Here is a 17,174-nt window from a genome sequence, read left to right as displayed (position 1 = left end):
CGTTTTGTTGTACATTTTCATCTGACAGTGTTAATTATCTAACATGACACATGTCATGCTTTGCATCCTCCAGAGTCAATCTGTCTCTGACTAACATTTGTGAAGTAGTGTCATTATATCATTTCAGTTCTTACTAGCTTACTATCTGACAGGGTGCTTACTTTATTTCAGCAAAACAAACAGAAACACACACAGAGACACAAATTCATGCACTAGCTGCACAACAAAGGTGACAAAAGGATGTAGTTAGAAAAAACAATGAGGGACGTCCAATTTCTGTGTGCATATGAAGCTCTGGATATTTTGGAGTCTGTCTTTTATTGTTCTAACTTCATATCATAAATGCTGGTCAAGATTTTCAAAAGTGATAAGTGGTTTTGAGTGCCTGACTTGAGACAACCTAAGAGGAATCTGATTTCCAGGGAGCAGGTAATTAGAACTTTCTAAAAAAACCCTATAAGGAGTCTTAAGTTGGGCACCCCAAAATTGAAGTGCCTACAATAACTAGTTGTATATAAAAATATTGGCCACTATTTTGGTCAAACTGTAAGTTACATTTTGATGCCCAAACGTCCTCACTTTCACTGAATTTGATGGTTTCAGTGAACATTTACCTAGAAATAATGATATATCTGTGATTGAGCTATCCATCTGCCTTGTTTCCACAGTAGTTTCTGAGTTGTTGTTGAGGCAGAAGTATATTTTTAATTAAACCCTGTTAGCACCTAGTACTACTGTACTGACCAGATCAGTACACTCTTAGTCTTAAATGAAAATAATAACATGTAGCATAGACATAGTGCTTTCATCATCAAATTTTAGAGAGTAAGCTCTTTGGGGCATGGACTATGTCCTGTCTATGTTTTGTACTGTTCCCAGCAAATCATTCTGAAACATATTAATAAAGTAATCATACTTTGCATTGATATACTGTAGCACTTTTCCATTTTCAAAATGACTAAGTAATCATCAATTAATTTTTCTTCACAAGACTATTCTAAGATAAGTATTATTAACCTAATTTTACAGAGGGAGAAATGTGTGCCGTGTATCTAATCAGGTAGCTTGAGACATTGAAACATATGGCACCATTTCAGTGAGTGTTAATTTTTTTCTTGGCAGTGTTGTACTCCACATATTTACAGATTCAGTTACGTTAATATTGAAATTTTAAGTGATCTCTTCTATTTGATGGTTTACAAAACTATAAGCATATAGCTGATAATCTTTCTCTTGCAGAGGTGCTGGAAAAAAGTTGTTGCAACACAATTATTGACTTGCCTTAGTCTCTGTCACTTCTTGACTCAATTCTGAATTGAAAGGGGAGTGTGCAACTGCCCTTGAGAGAGTTTGTAATGACCTCCCTCTTCAGACTGTTAACAATGTCCTTTCATGGCTCATTTTACTCAATTTAATATCTTCTCTAGATATCCTTGACCCTGGTATCATTTTACATCACTCTAAGCACCTTGTAGGCCTCCTTGGTTTTGTTCTGTCATGACTCATATCTTCATCTAACTTAAGCGATATTTTTTTGTTAATTAATTACGGCATGCATCCTATTTTCCTGTTCCAGTTTGCTTTAGGGTTTTAGATTATGATCTGTACTATTCATTGCTCTGACGCTCCTATTTCCTCATCTTTTCATGATGGTTAACTCATTAGTGCTGTGCTTGTGGTACCGTATTCTCTTTTGATGCCTCTTTAAGGTTCTTCAGTTTTACTATTTTGCTGCATAGACATTCAGAACTGAAGATATTTTTAAATTAATCCTAATCTGATGTTTATGACTGTCGTAGAACTTTCTTAAGAAAAAATTGTCAGTGCCATTTGGTTTCTGTAATCAGAAGCACCGCATTAGTTTTTGTTTCTCTTCTTTGCATTCACTTTCTTAATTAGTGAACAGAACATTGGTAAGTCTGGGCTTGGATTCCTGTGTCACAAAAAGGGTACATTTTGTCATAGTGGGAATATAGCAAGGTTGTTGTTCATACATCCACTATTGGATGTTATCAGAATGGGTTATGTTTCCATGACATCCAGATTCTGTTTCTCAATTTGTATGGCTTTTTCTTCGAATTTTGCTGTTTTTCAGATGACCTCTCAGTTGTGCAGATGGGTGCCTTTGTTCATGGATTTCCTGCTGTTACAAAACTCAGCCACTACTGAAGCAGGGAAATCCTGTGGTTGGTGCTTGGCTGTGTTTTTCTGAGGTCCAGTCACACTGATTCATACTCCTTTGCCCTCTCTCCCACAGGTGCTTCCACACAGCATTTCCCCCATCCAGTAGCACTGCCTGTTACTACAACGGTAAGGTGAAACCCTGTGAAGCATGGGCATGGAGAGAAAGGAGCACAATAGTAAGAGCAGTAAAAGAAGCAGGCCTTGTAGGGAAAACTCCTTCAGATCTGAAGCAAGCCTGCTTGGGAAGGCATGGCTGAAAGGAGTTAGAATAGGAGGAGAGGAGTTCAGCTGGCTTGCGGTGCCTTGGGGAGCCTGACTAATTGGTCATAATATTAGCCGCAGGAATAACCATGCTGATTATCTTGCCATTATCTAAATCACTGATGAATATATTGAAAGAACTAGACCCAGAACTGATCCTTGAGGGACCCCACTTGATATGCCTTTTCAGCCTGACTGGAATGCACATTTCTGCATTATCGCTTGACAAATTTCAATTTCTCCTTATATATCTCTGCCCATACTGTTAGAGTATCAGCAATATTCTACCTGAGTTTTCTAGATGGTCTGCATCTGTTTTCAGCATGATGATGATATAATCAAAAAAGGACTGAGTTCCATGGATTTGTTTTATAACACCTGCTCCATGGCACATTTCCATATCACACAAGTTGGTGCTTGTGTGTTTTGTTCAATATCTTCATAAATGATCTGGAGGATGGTGTGGATTGCACTCTCAGCAAATTTGCAGATGATACTAAACTAGGAGGAGTGGTAGATACGCTGGAGGGCAGGGATAGGATACAGAGGGACCTAGACAAATTGGAGGATTGGGCCAAAAGAAATCTGATGAGGTTCAATAAGGATAAGTGCAGGATCCTGCACGTAGGATGGAAGAACCCAATGCACCGCTACAGACTAGGGACCGAATGGCTCAGCAGCAGTTCTGCAGAAAAGGACCTAGGGGTGACAGTGGACGAGAAGCTGGATATGAGTCAGCAGTGTGCCCTTGTTGCCAAGAAGGCCAATGGCATTTTGGGATGTATAAGTAGGGGCATAGTGAGCAGATAGAGGGACATGATCGTTCCCCTCTATTCGGCAGCTGGAGTACTGTGTCCAGTTTTGGGCCCCACACTACGAGAAGGATGTGGATAAATTGGAGAGAGTCCAGCGAAGGGCAACAAAAATGATTAGGGGTCTGGAACACATGACTTATGACGAGAGGCTGAGGGAACTGGGATTGTTTAGTCTGCAGAAGAGAAGAATGAGGGGGGATTTGATAGCTGCTTTCAACTACCTGAGAGGTGGTTCCAGAGAGGATGGTTCTAGACTATTCCCAGTGGTAGAAGAGGACAGGACAAGGAGTAATGGTCTCAGGTTGCACTGGGGGAGGTTTAGGTTGGATATTGGGAAAAAACTTTTTCACTAGGAGGGTGGTGAAACACTGGAATGCGTTACCTAGGGAGGTGGTAGAATCTCCTTCCTTAGAAGTTTTTAAGGACAGGCTTGACAAAGCCCTGGCTGGGATGATTTAATTGGGGATTGGTCCTGCTTTGAGCAGGGGGTTGGACTAGATGACCTCCTGAGGTCCTTTCCAACCCTGATATTCTATGATTCTATGATTCTATGCTACTTCAAAGTGCAGCAACTGAAACAGTCCCTAATGGATATTCACTGTGAGTAATGCACAAGAGTAAGGACTTATCTGCATAAATAAGATGCACTGAAATCACCTTCATGAACTCCTACACACTTGCTAATGTAGTGCAAAAGTCCTTACTATGTGACACATTTTGCCTATTTTTAAAATAGGATTAATCATTAATGTAAAATCATCCCAAATCCTTACATTCTTCTTGACAGGTACATCTGGGGAGCTTCCTACTCACTGTGATCTACTACACTTATCATTCTTTCACAGGTTTCAGAGTAACAGCTGTGTTAGTCTGTATTCGCAAAAAGAAAAGGAGTACTTGTGGCACCTTAGAGACTAACCAATTTATTTGAGCATGAGCTTTCGTGAGCTACAGCTCACTTCATCGGATGCATACCGTGGAAACTGCAGAAGACATTATATACACACAGAGACCATGAAACAATACCTCCTCCCACCCCACTGTCCTGCTGGTAATAGCTTATCTAAAGTGATCATCAAGTTGGGCCATTTCCAGCACAAATCCAGGTTTTCTCACCCTCCGCCCCCCCCACAAACTCACTCTCCTGCTGGTAATAGCCCATCCAAAGTGAGCACTCTCTTCACATTCTTTCACAGTTTTATACTTCCAGTTCTAGTTCAACTTTTGACGTGAAAACATATGGAATTTGGATGGCATCTTTCTTCTAGTCTTGAATATCTTTTAATTTGTCTGGATTGGTATCAAAAATGGAAGCATGCTTTTCCAGAAGTTTTTTGTCAGTCTTCTGTTCAATACATATTATATTGTTATACTATATTATTATAACAATACAAGATTATTTAGAATATTCTAAATTATATATTCTAAATTGTAGTATTACAAATTATATATTGTAATGGTGTTCTAATGTCATGTCAGTTTAACTTAACCTGTGGTCACTTGCATTTTGATATTTGTTTTCAGTTGCAATATGCACTGGCTTTATTTCTTCTCTTCTTTCCAAACATAAACCTTAATATACACAAGTGAGAGAGTGCTAAATAACAAGGTTGTTGAAACTTTCCCCAACCCAAAACAAGCCACTTTTATTTCCCCAGGGAAACGTAAAAAATATATATAGCCTGTATTAAACAAAACATAAACTATATAATGTAACATATATATTACATCATAAGAATTTTTTGTCCTGACCGTAAAAGGCTGATATTCTTGAAAATGAAAATGGCAGCAGTTCCATGGAGTAACCTGACAAGGTGGCTTTCCTCTTGCTCTTGTTGTGTTTGCTTTCCTCTGTCTTTTTAAAAGAAATTATTTTCCATTCCACATTATCAGTCTATATGAGGTGTATAGCCTACTGAACTTTGGAGGTCATGGCATTTCTCAGGTTTAACAACATCACCTAAACAGTCCTCAAATCAGCCTTTGCCTCCTTATTTGATGCTGTCCCCATTGGGTAATGCCACTAGGAACAAGGGAGAAACTGAATCAACAACTGATCCTCCCTTCCCATCCAGCCAGATTTCAGTTGACTTGGATGCTGCCTGTCAAAGGAAAAACACCCATCTTGTCCTGAAGATGACTTCCTTCACATACCTTCTCTTTTATTTATGTTGTCTGATTGGGTTTGGTGGAGGAAATTGATTTGAAAAAAAACCCACACCAGCTTTTGAGTAAGCTGAGAATGGTTTGGTTCACATTTTTATCACTGAAGAAAAAGGCTACCAGAGACAAGTTGGGTTTTGTAACTTTTTGCCTCCTTAGTTATGTAGATAAGAATAGAAGCTTTAACATTATATCTGATGAAGAAGTCAAAAAGTTAAATCCTGGCATTTAAGTACTGGCTGTGGGGAGCACAAAACTTGTAATTAACCACAACAGATGGTTATCTTTTGCTATTTGCTATAGTATTACCATAAGAAAACTTCTGTGGTCTTTCAATATATTGTTCCCTGTCATCACATCCGATGTAGCTCACGAAAGCTTATGCTCAAATAAATTGGTTAGTCTCTAAGTTGCCACAAGTACTCCTTTTCTTCCTGTCATCACAGTAATCCATGTGTCTAATAAACCAAGCCATTATGTTTAGGCTCAGAATTACCCCTGTTGTGTTCACTAATTAAGGAAGTGTTAAACCATATTGCCTATCCAGGAATCCCATTTTAATTCCCAATTCCAGGCATCTTGAGGCTTCCTTGGATAGAAACAGCAGTATGAGACAACACACACAAACAGTTTTCTCCTTCTCTCCAAGACCTCACACACATGAAATGACTCCACAGAGTCTACTAGCTACTGCCACTCCTTTCTCCTTCCCATATTGGCTGCATGGTGCTTCCTCACCTCAGCTCTTCCCACACTGCCTCTGATTCTGCCATTTTGGGAGGAGTTGGGGCCAGGGCAGCCTAAATTGGTGGCAGATGGGAGAAACATAAAGAGTAACAATAAATGTATTGCCCACCTCGGCTAGCTGGCAAAAACAAGTGGGAGGCCTGGGAGCTGAAACAAGGCTATGAACTAGCATCTCCATCCAAAAGCTCGATTTGGCATAGATCTGAACATCCTAAAGAGGCAATCTTTAACAATACAAGGGAGGAAGGAACTACAATGTTTGATACCACTTTTTTCAATGAACATACAATTTCCCTTCTTTTGATTGTGTATAGTGATGTAATTAGTTTTTAGTAATATTTATTTAATTGCCATAGCTGCCGTCTTGTGTTTTCATTTCTTCTTTTCCCCCATACACGTTCTTAATTTTCCATAAACAATACTTACACTTTATTGTTGTAGAAATCCAGCCATCTCCTCTCTTCACTGTTATAGATTTTTCTCCTCCTAAGTCTTTCCCTAATTTTTATTATTTCTTTCCTATTTCTCCTCCATTGTATTTTTCATATCCCCACTAGCCCCATCCTGGCTCATCACTTCGCAAAGGCAGTTGAAAAATTGAAGAGGATTCAGAGAAGAACTACAGGAATGATTTGAGGTCTGGATAACATGCCTCACAATGAGAGACTAAGAGACTTATCCATAGCCCATTAATGTTAATGGGAGCCTTTCCACTGACTTCCATGGATTTCGGATCAGGCCCTAAAGGGAATCAATCTATTTAGCTTATTGAAGAGAAGTTTAAGAGGAAACTTGATTATGGTCTACAAGTACCAGGAGAGGTAGAAGAGATCTGATGTTACAGGGGTCTAATTTAGCAGACAAAGACATAAATTCCAGCAACTGGAAGTTCATGTTAAAAATATTGATACTGGAAATAAGCCATATTTTAAAGCACAAGGATAATTTAACAGTGTTTGTCTAACCTGCTCTTAAAAATCTCCAATGATGGAGTTTCCACAACCTCCCTAAGCAATTTACTCCAGTGCTTAACCACCCTGTCAGTTAGAAAGCTTTTCCTAATATCCAACCTAAACTGCCCTTGTTGCAATTTAAGCCCACAAGAACAATTCCCCCCTCCTCCTTGTAACAACTTTTTATGTACTTGAAACCTGTTATCATGTCCCCCCTCAATCTTTTCTTTCCCAGACTTAACAAACACAATTTTTTCAATCTCCCCTCATAGGTCATGTTTTCTAAACCTTTAATTTTATGGCTCTCCTTTGGAGTTTCTCCAATTTGTCCACATCTTTCCCAAAGTGTGGTGCCCAGACATGGACACAATATTCCAGGTGAGCTCCAATCAGCACAGAGTAGAGAGGAAGAATTACTTCTCATGTCTTGCTTACAACACTTCTGCTAATACAGCCCAGAATGATGTTTGCTTTTTTGCAACAGTGTTACACTGTTGTTTCATGTTTAGCTTGTGATCCACTATGATCCCCAGAACCCTTTCCGCAGTACTCCTTTCTAAGCGGTGATTTCCCATTTTGTATGTGTGCAATTGATTGTTCCTTCCTATGTGGAGTACTTTTCATTTGTCCTTATTGAATTTCATCCTATTTATTTCAGACCATTTCTCCAGTTTGTCCAGATCATTTTGAGTTTTAATTCTATCCCTGAAAGCACTTGCAACCCCTCCCAGCTTGGTATCATCCACAAACTTTATAAGTGTGCTCTCTATGCCAGGGGTACCCAAACTTGGTTCACAGCTTGTTCAGGGTAAGCCCCTAGAGGGCCACGAGATTCTTTGTTTACCTGCAGACACTCAGGTAAACAAAGCGTCTTGTGGCCTGCCAGGGGCTTACCCTGAACAAGCCACGAACCAAGTTTGGGAACCCCGATCTAGATAAGAGTCCTTACATTTGGTTCAGATCATGAAGAATTTTCACCAGTATTTGCTGGAACAATTTTTTACCTTAGTGTTGGACTCTCAGCTTCTGATATCTGTATTCATCCCCAGAAAAGGTATTCCTTTGCTGACCACCACCCATTCACTATGCTGCATTGTGTCCCTCAGTGTAACAGCAAAAAACATCAATTTTTAAAAAGTCCACTTTTTTTGTTAAACATTCAGTAATTTTAACAAGTGTTTGTATTATTCTTAATGAATTTTTTTTTAAATAGTACTCTATATAGATGCCTCACAATGCATCATCTCCCCAAGGAAGACATACAGATGTTAGATGTTTTGGTTTTCCCACAAACATTCATACAATTTATAAATGTTTTTCTTCACAAAATGGTATCAGAAAAAAAAAAAACCCTTGTGAATATCTGTTAGCGCAAAAGGTTTATGCCACAATTGAAATGTCTTTGATTTCCCTGCTCCTGCTTGTAAAAGATTCAGTCATCTAGTGAGGGAAACAAACAAAATCATGTGACCTAATCACAAGATGAATAATTAGAATAGTCAAAGAAAATAGTCAGTAATGCTCATAAGCTTAAATATGTTAATATAAAGTATTTGTCAATCATTTCTGAATAATGAACATATTGTAAAAATCCAAATATGTGGAATTAATTAGAAAAAAATGGGCTACCTTTTTCAAATTATTTGGTATGAATAGTTCACCCATTAACTCACTCTACCTCTATATTGAAGCTGATAAAAAATGCAAAAAAAAAAAAAAATCACCCACAGTTTTGAAACACAAGGATAAACACCCATTTTTTCATGTTCTGTGTGTATATAAATCTCCTTACTGTAATTTTCTTGCTGAATGCATCCGATGAAGTGAGCTGTAGCTTGCAAAAGCTTATGCTCAAATAAATTGGTCAGTCTCTAAGGTGCCACTAGTACTCCTTTTCTTTTGGCGAAAACAGACTAACATGGCTGCTACTCTGAAACAAGGATAAACATTACTGTCATTGAATGAATTGCACCAAACCAGTACTCCTAGCTGAGGTTAGAGTGTTTTTCTTGAATTTTTATTCTAAAAAAACCCCTATCCTTTAATTGCATTGAATATAGCTTTAAGTCACAATTCAATATGCTGTTCCATAAATTCTTTTACCACTGACGTTTTCCTCTTTAGTGTAGTCCTTACTTGTCTCTGCATTGCTTCCAATATAATGATTCATTTTTGTTCTTTTATCAGTTGTTATAGACTTACAGTGCTTTAAGGAATGGCTGATAAGAATAGGAAGCGTAGTCTGTTCTAGTTTTCCTTTTAAATAACAGAACGAGACATTATCTTAAATATAATCTTGGAAATGTATAGTGTAGTAGTAAAATGGATCTATTTTTTCAGTACAGGCACTCTACTGGAATATTATATGGAGACAAATTGGTAAACTAAATCTAATCTCCTCCTGAGAATTGAAATCTTCACCTTGTAGGCAGCGTAAAATGTTGCCATAGAACTTTAATAGGAAGTGATGATTTTTTTTCAGAAATTCCTAACATAGAGCAGCGCAAACCACTCAAAGTTCAGCCATCTGCAGCACTACTCCTTGAAAAATTCTTCTACTGTCAGGAGATGTGAGTTAATCAATTTGTGATTTGTGCAGCACTGATTGTTTCTAAGCTACAAATCTCCAATCTAGTAAAACACTTAAGCACATGCTTAACTCTTCACATGTGAATAGCTTCATGAAGTCAATAGGAAAACTCATATGCTGAACACTGGCATTTTCAAGGAGGCCTATAGGAGTTAGGCACCTAGTTCCCATTGAAAGTCCATGGGTGTCAAGGTTCCTCCCCCACTCTGAACTCTAGGGTACAGATGTGGGGAACCTGCATGAAAACCCTCCTAAGCTTATCTTTACCAGCTTAGGTCAAAACTTCCCCAAGGTACAAAATATTACACCCGTTATCCTTGGACTGGCCGCTACCACCACCAAACTAATACTGGTTACTGGGGAAGAGCTGTTTGGACGCGTCCTTCCCCCCAAAATACTTCCCAAAACCTTGCACCCCACTTCCTGGACAAGGTTTGGTAAAAAGCCTCACCAATTTGCATAGGTGACCACAGACCCAAACCCTTGGATCTGAGAACAATGAAAAAGCATTCAGTTTTTTACAAGAAGACTTTTAATAAAAAATAGAAGTAAATAGAAATAAAGAAATCCCCCCTGTAAAATCAGGATGGTAGATATCTTACAGGGTAATTAGATTAAAAAACATAGAGAACCCCTCTAGGCAAAACCTTAAGTTACAAAAAAGATACACAGACAGAAATAGTTATTCTATTCAGCACAATTCTTTTCTCAGCCATTTAAAGAAATCATAATCTAACACATACCTAGCTAGATTACTTACTAAAAGTTCTAAGACTCCATTCCTGGTCTATCCCCGGCCAAGACGACTACAGACAGACACAGACCCTTTGTTTCTCTCCCTCCTCCCAGCTTTTGAAAGTATCTTGTCTCCTCATTGGTCATTTTGGTCAGGTGCCAGCGAGGTTACCTTTAGCTTCTTAACCCTTTACAGGTGAGAGGAGCTTTCCCCTGGCCAGGAGGGATTTCAAAGGGGTTTACCCTTCCCTTTATATTTATGACAATGGGACTTGTCTGTCTAGCTCCTTTTGGACCTGGGAAGATCTTAGCCCACATTCTTTGATGGATTCTGACCTAAAGTTGATAGTCTCAGTTGACAGTCAATGTACTGGATTTTTAAACTAGTAATCACAGTATCACAGAAGTGTAGAGCTGGAAGGGATCTTGAGAGGTCATCTAGTCCTTCCCATCCATGCTGAGGTAAGACAAAGTAAACCTCGAAACTTCCTGACAGGTATTTATCTAACCTGCTCTTAAAAAAAACCCAGTGATGGGGATTCCACAACCTTGCCTGGTAACCTAATCCAGTACTTAACGAATGAACACAAATAGGTGGAAATACCTTTTGACAATGCCTGAAAGTATTTAAATAAAAGGTCTTATAGTTTAACTAAAGACATGAAAAGACAAATGAAGAGTGAGCAGAAAGAATGGTTTGTGGAAGAGGACAAGGGCTACGTATAGAAGATTATGAGTTCTGCATGCATCCTTTTTTATTTTTTAAATATTTTTTAAGTGTGAATTTGTCAGAGTGGTATGAAAAGTCCCTTTAGCAGAACTGGTTGAAAAATGGGAACATTTTTTGTGAACACTTTTGTGAAGAACAATCTTTTTTAGTCAAAATGTTGATGAACATTTCCATGAAAAAAATAAATTTAAAAGCTTTAGAGCAGCTCCACTCATTAGCAAATACAGTTGTCACTAAAAATCAGCCGTGGAATTTCTTCTGAGTTAATTGTATTGTTTCCTCAAAATATGGTAAGACATAAGGCCAATATCACAATAAGGCCAAATATCATATTTTTTATGTTAAATGCTGCTTCCCCCTGGTTAGAATGAAGAGAAGGAAGTGGTAATGCTACAGTGCTATAAATGACAACAATGTTTTGTGAATGCCTTCTTCTGAGAAACAAAACACCACAAATTTATGGTTAAGAGAAAAAAAATCAGTAAAATTCTTTGGATTATAGCCATAGAACAGGGTCGGCAACCTTCAGTACGTGGCCATCAGGGTAATCCACTGGAGGGCCATAAGACATTTTGTTTACACGACGCCCCGCAGCTCCCAGCGGCTGTGGTTTGCTGTTCCCGGACAATGGGAGCTGCGGGAAGCCGCGGGTCACAGGGACTTGCTCGCCACCACTTCCTGCAGCTCCCGTTGGCCGGGAATGGCGAACCACAGCCACTGCGAGCTGAGGGGGGCCGTACCTGCAGACGGTCAATGTAAACAAAATGTCTCACGGCTCGCCAGCATATTACCCTGATGGGCCACATGCTGAAGGTTGCCGACCCCTGCCATAGAAACTGATTGGGATCATTGCTTGAGGATGGTTTTAGTAATCGCCAAAAGACTGTTTTATAAAAAATATTTAGGAAATTACAAATAAAGAAAAGAAAATGTGGCATTGGCTACATATATTTTTTCCTTGAAAGAAAATTTAATTGAAACTGTAGGCATTTCAGAACTTAGAAGTACTGCACACATACACAGCCTCATGGGAAAATATCAAGTATAGAGGAGGGGTTAAGGCAAAGCAAGGGATGAGAAGTTTGTTTGTGGGGAAGGAGAAAGGTGAAGGTACAACAAACTAGTCAGATCCCTATTGTCACAGTTTCAGGGTAACTGCACGTGTATTTCCCCTCTGTGGTTCCTCCAGGACACTTAAGGTTTCAGACTCCCCGAGAAGAGACACATGTCATTCTCCCACCTGACTGTGGGTCTTAAGGCTCCACAGGCACCTGCCATATACTGATGTCACCAGCATGCTTAAAGGCCAGTGCTTGTTCTTTGCTTTCTCTCTGAGCACAGTGGCAGTGTTTTTAAAGTGACCACACTGCTTTTCTAAAGCAAAGTACATTTATTCTGGGGGGGGGAATTACAGAGAAAACAAACAAACAAAAGCAATAAATGGCTTTAAACTCACACTAAACATACAAGAAATCACCCATAATGTTTATGGAGTCCTAGTAGCCCAAAGTTTTTCCAGCTTTTCAGCAACAGTTGGGTTCCCGCCCTGCTCCCTTTTCAGTTCCTGGATGAGCTGTGGTAACCCTTCCCTCTTGGAGCTGAATACAATCCCTGGCCCACAATAATATATAAAACAGTCATAAACGTATTGCAGCATGGTCCCCAAAGATACTGTATGTGACTGCCATACCGGTCACACATATGACTGTACATTTCCTCCAGCTAAACTCAGGGAATTAATTTGTCACAATCGAGCTCTTGTTAAGAGACTGAAGAGAGTCTCAATCTCTGGCTTCTCGGCATATGTTATGATGGAGACAGCATTGTACAGTGGGCCATTGCAGTAAAATTAAACAAGTAACATGTTATGCCGGGGAAATTAATAAACATTGTTAATGTGAATGATGCTATTACTTTGGCATGATCTTAGAGACTTAAAAACAGCCAGTGTTGAAGATAGATTCCTAATTCCAAAAAAAGGTTAATGAGACTTACAAAATTAATAGGTGTAGAGCTTTAAAATGCAGCACTTTGAAAGTATAAATATTCCAAGAAAACCAGCAATCGTCAGATATCTTTCTTGATTTATATTTTACGAAGGGACAGATGAGTGTCAGCACACAGATTCCAGGTATGTAATGCCCCAGAGAGTGTTATATACTGGCTCAAAAGCCATTAGAACAATTGAAAAGAAAGGTATGTTAGATTTAGTGCCTTGGTTTGTGCAGATCTAAATGTCTCTTTAAACTATGAAGATGCAGATACACAATGCCCACTCCTGAAAAACTGCAGTGACGTTCACATTTTAGAAAAGACACCATGGTCATCAGAATTCTGAGCCTGCATTAAATGAGTGGTTTACTTAGGCAGTCAAGCTGTTCTCCTGTAGCAAAGCTTTTCAGTATGTCCAAAGTACTGCACTCTGGAGAGAAGTATTTGATGGAGAGATGTGCAAAAGGTAATTTCTGAAATAAAATTTAAGGCACATATTTAGTCCATTTCATTTTGAGCAATTTTGTACCCCCAGGATTTTGCTTTTTCTGAACTGATCATACAAGAGTTAATTTTCATATCTGATCATTTAAAAGTGCAAAAATCAAAAGGCTTGTTTTATATCAAATGTGCTCACACAATTTCAAGCAAAAGCATAAGGGGGAAAGCAGAGAGTGTTGGAGAGACAGTCAGAAACACTCACAGGAAAACACACACACACACACACACACATATATATATATATATATATACTACCTTTCTTGCCTTTATAAAATCAGTCCAAGTGTGTTCTTCTTGGGCACCTATACGCACTGGGCATGGTTCTCCACCAGTTTACACCTTCTATAGCTATTTACACCTAGGTAAATTGTTTGAGAAATGCTACTGTTACCCTGGATTTGAGGAGTGTGTGTACCCCAGAATGTGATCAAGCTAATTGCAACCATATTATGTGCATTCAGCCATCATAATAGTAATAGTAAAATAGAACACCACATGCTAGAGGGTTAAATTAAAAGCAGTTTTTTTGGAGGCAAAGTCCAAACAAGCTGGAAGTTTCTGCTAATCAGGATGGGAAGAGGGGAAAGAAAAGTAAACAACTGAGACTGAAAACCTTGGTGGACAAGAACTTTAGATTTGTGTGCCTTTGATATAGAAATATTGTGATGATTAAGACTGTTAAATATGTTTGTTGATAAGTAGTGTATTGGGAGTTAGGAAAATAGATCATTTAGCAGGGGTCACTATGACATATGTGTTTTGTAGAAATTAGTTACAAAAGACTAGCTAATAGAGTGTATTTTGCAGCAGTCCTCGGAAGCCATCTTGAGAGATGTTTTTCCTGACATCTTTACTCCTAGTGGGTGAGCAACTGGCCATTGCGAACCCGCTATTAATTACTCATTACCATTCCAAATTTTAGGTGAATATCTGGAATGTTCTAAACCTATTGCTTATGTCTAAGGCTACATTTTAATCACAGGTATTTTTAGTAAATGTCATGGATAGTCATGGGTAGTAAAAACAATTCATGGCCTGTGACCTGTCCATGACTTGTACTATATACCCCTGACTAAATCTTGAGGGGAGGGGCAACCCGGGGGTGCCATGGGTGCTCGGGGAGGGTGGCCCAGGGGGTGCTGCAGGTGCTGGAGGGGGAGAAGCCTGGGTCCTCTGCTGCTGCTGAGGTGGGGGAGTGGTGAGTGGAAGGGCAGCAGCATGCAGCCCATGAATCCCACTGGTGCTGGGGAGGAGGGTTGGTGGGGCTGGCAGGCAACAGAAGTGGCAACAGAAGTGGCAACATCTCCCTCCCTCGGCTCCTAGGCAAAGGCATGGCGAGGCAGCTCAGCACACTGCCTCCACCCTGAGTACCAGCTCCCTGGGGACCGTGGTCAATGGGAGCTGCGAGTCAGTGCCTTCAAGAGGAGACAGCACACAGAGCCCCCTGGTCGTGCCTCCACCTAGTAGCCGAGGGGAGCCCCCCAAAGTAAGCACTGCCCACAGCCATCACCCTCTCTCGCATCCCAACCTCCAGCCCTGAGCCCCCTCCCACACCCAAAGTCCTGCTGCTTCTGGGGGAGGGGGGCCCGGTGGCCCGAGACTGCCCTAGCAGTGTCCAGTGTGGCTGGCCCAGGGGCCACCTGAGCTACTCAGGTGGCCCCCAGACCAGCCACACTGGATGCTGAAGAAGTCACAGAGATCCCAGAAAGTCACAAAATCCGTGACTTCCATGACCTCTGTGACAAACTCACAGTCTTACTTATTTGTGTGTGTATGGGGGTGGGGGGGATGTGAGAAAACCTGGATTTGTGCAGGAAATAGCCCAACTTGATTGTCATGCACATTGTGTAAAGAGTTGTCACTTTGGATGGGCTATCACCAGCAGGAGAGTGAATTTGTGTGGGGGGGCGGAGGGTGAGAAAACCTGGATTTGTGCTGGAAATGGCCCACCTGATGATCACTTTAGATAAGCTATTACCAGCAGGACAGTGGGGTGGGAGGAGGTATTGTTTCATATTCTCTGTGTATATATAAAGTCTGCTGCAGTTTCCACGATATGCATCTGATGAAGTGAGCTGTAGCTCACGAAAGCTTATGCTCTAATAAATTGGTTAGTCTCTAAGGTGCCACAAGTACTCCTTTTCTTTTTAGTCTTACTTATGTCTAAACTGCAGTTTTAGGTAGAGCACACTTACTTCCATTAATCTTTTATCAGATGGAATTGCTGTGTTCCCATTGATTTATTCCTGAGACTGACTGGAGTGAAACAGTTAAGTTACCACTTCTGTGAGCTATGAAAACCCCAGGTAACACTACTAAATCAGAACAGTAGTGTTTTGTACCCACTTTGTCTACAAACATTTACACCCCTACATTTACAAAATATACAAGACAGTGGAGAATTAAGACTTGTGTTGGGAGGGCCTGATTTAACTCTTACTTGCAAATCAGTATTATTCATGAGTAATATGCTGAAACCAAAAGGATTCCACTGGTGCAAAAATGGCAAAATAGATCCTATTTCTGAACATTAGTTTGTATCCCAAAGGCTATGAGAGAGATTCTGATTTCAGTCACAGTGGCATAAATCCAATTCCATCAACTCAATAGAGTTATCCCAAATTAACATCAGTGTGTTTGAGATAAAAGTTTGACTATATAACTCATTCTACAAGATATGTTCTTTACTTTCCATAGTTCTATTATGCACTTTGGACCAGAGTTTTAAAGTTAGGTACCTAAATACCTTTAAAAATCTGGCTTTTTACCCTTGTCCTAGGTTTTCTTTTATAAAATTATCAAAATTATCAGAAGTTCATCCCCATTGCATTGAAAATGAATTTCACTGTTTCAACAAAAAGTTGGCTGATATTTTTTCAGTCCTCACTTAAACAGAAGGTAGTTATTTTGCCAGATAAACAGGCTTGCCCTTAGCAAAAGCTTATGCATCAACTCACAGTCAAGAGCACAAATATACTTACATATTTGTTCTCTGAGTTTGTTTCATGTATTTAGTAGGAATTGCTGTCCCAATAGGGATAGTTTAGAAGGAACTAAGGAAGTTTGGGCACCTCAGGAGACAGGCACTTAGAGTAAGTTATAAGAAATTTGCAGATAAACAGGGCAGTCTGCTAAATCACCTTTACTTTAGTTAGCTGATGTGGTTTCCTTTAGGGAGACAGATTCATAAATAATTTTCTCTGTTTTGTTACTTTGGAGAGAGAGGGCCCTATTCTCCAGTCCTTTAAATTAATTTTGTGTTGCTGATGTGATGCAAAGTGAATTTAAATGGCTGCAGATTCCGCCAAGAAAATTCCCCCTGTGTAGGAGCAATCTCCATTACTGTAAAACTGACAGAGGTGGCATATCACTTCCTATGCCAGCCCCCTGCATTCTGTTCAGCTGAGACATAGTGGAGAATTGGGGCAAGACATTACAAGAAACCAAGAAGATGGTAAAGGCTGAATGAGAGCATATTGGATGAGGGGGAAGGCGTATGGAAT

Source organism: Lepidochelys kempii, chromosome 1 (genome assembly GCF_965140265.1).
Source record: "Lepidochelys kempii isolate rLepKem1 chromosome 1, rLepKem1.hap2, whole genome shotgun sequence".
Classification (NCBI taxonomy): Eukaryota; Metazoa; Chordata; order Testudines; family Cheloniidae; genus Lepidochelys; species Lepidochelys kempii.
This window is presented reverse-complemented; position numbering follows the sequence as displayed.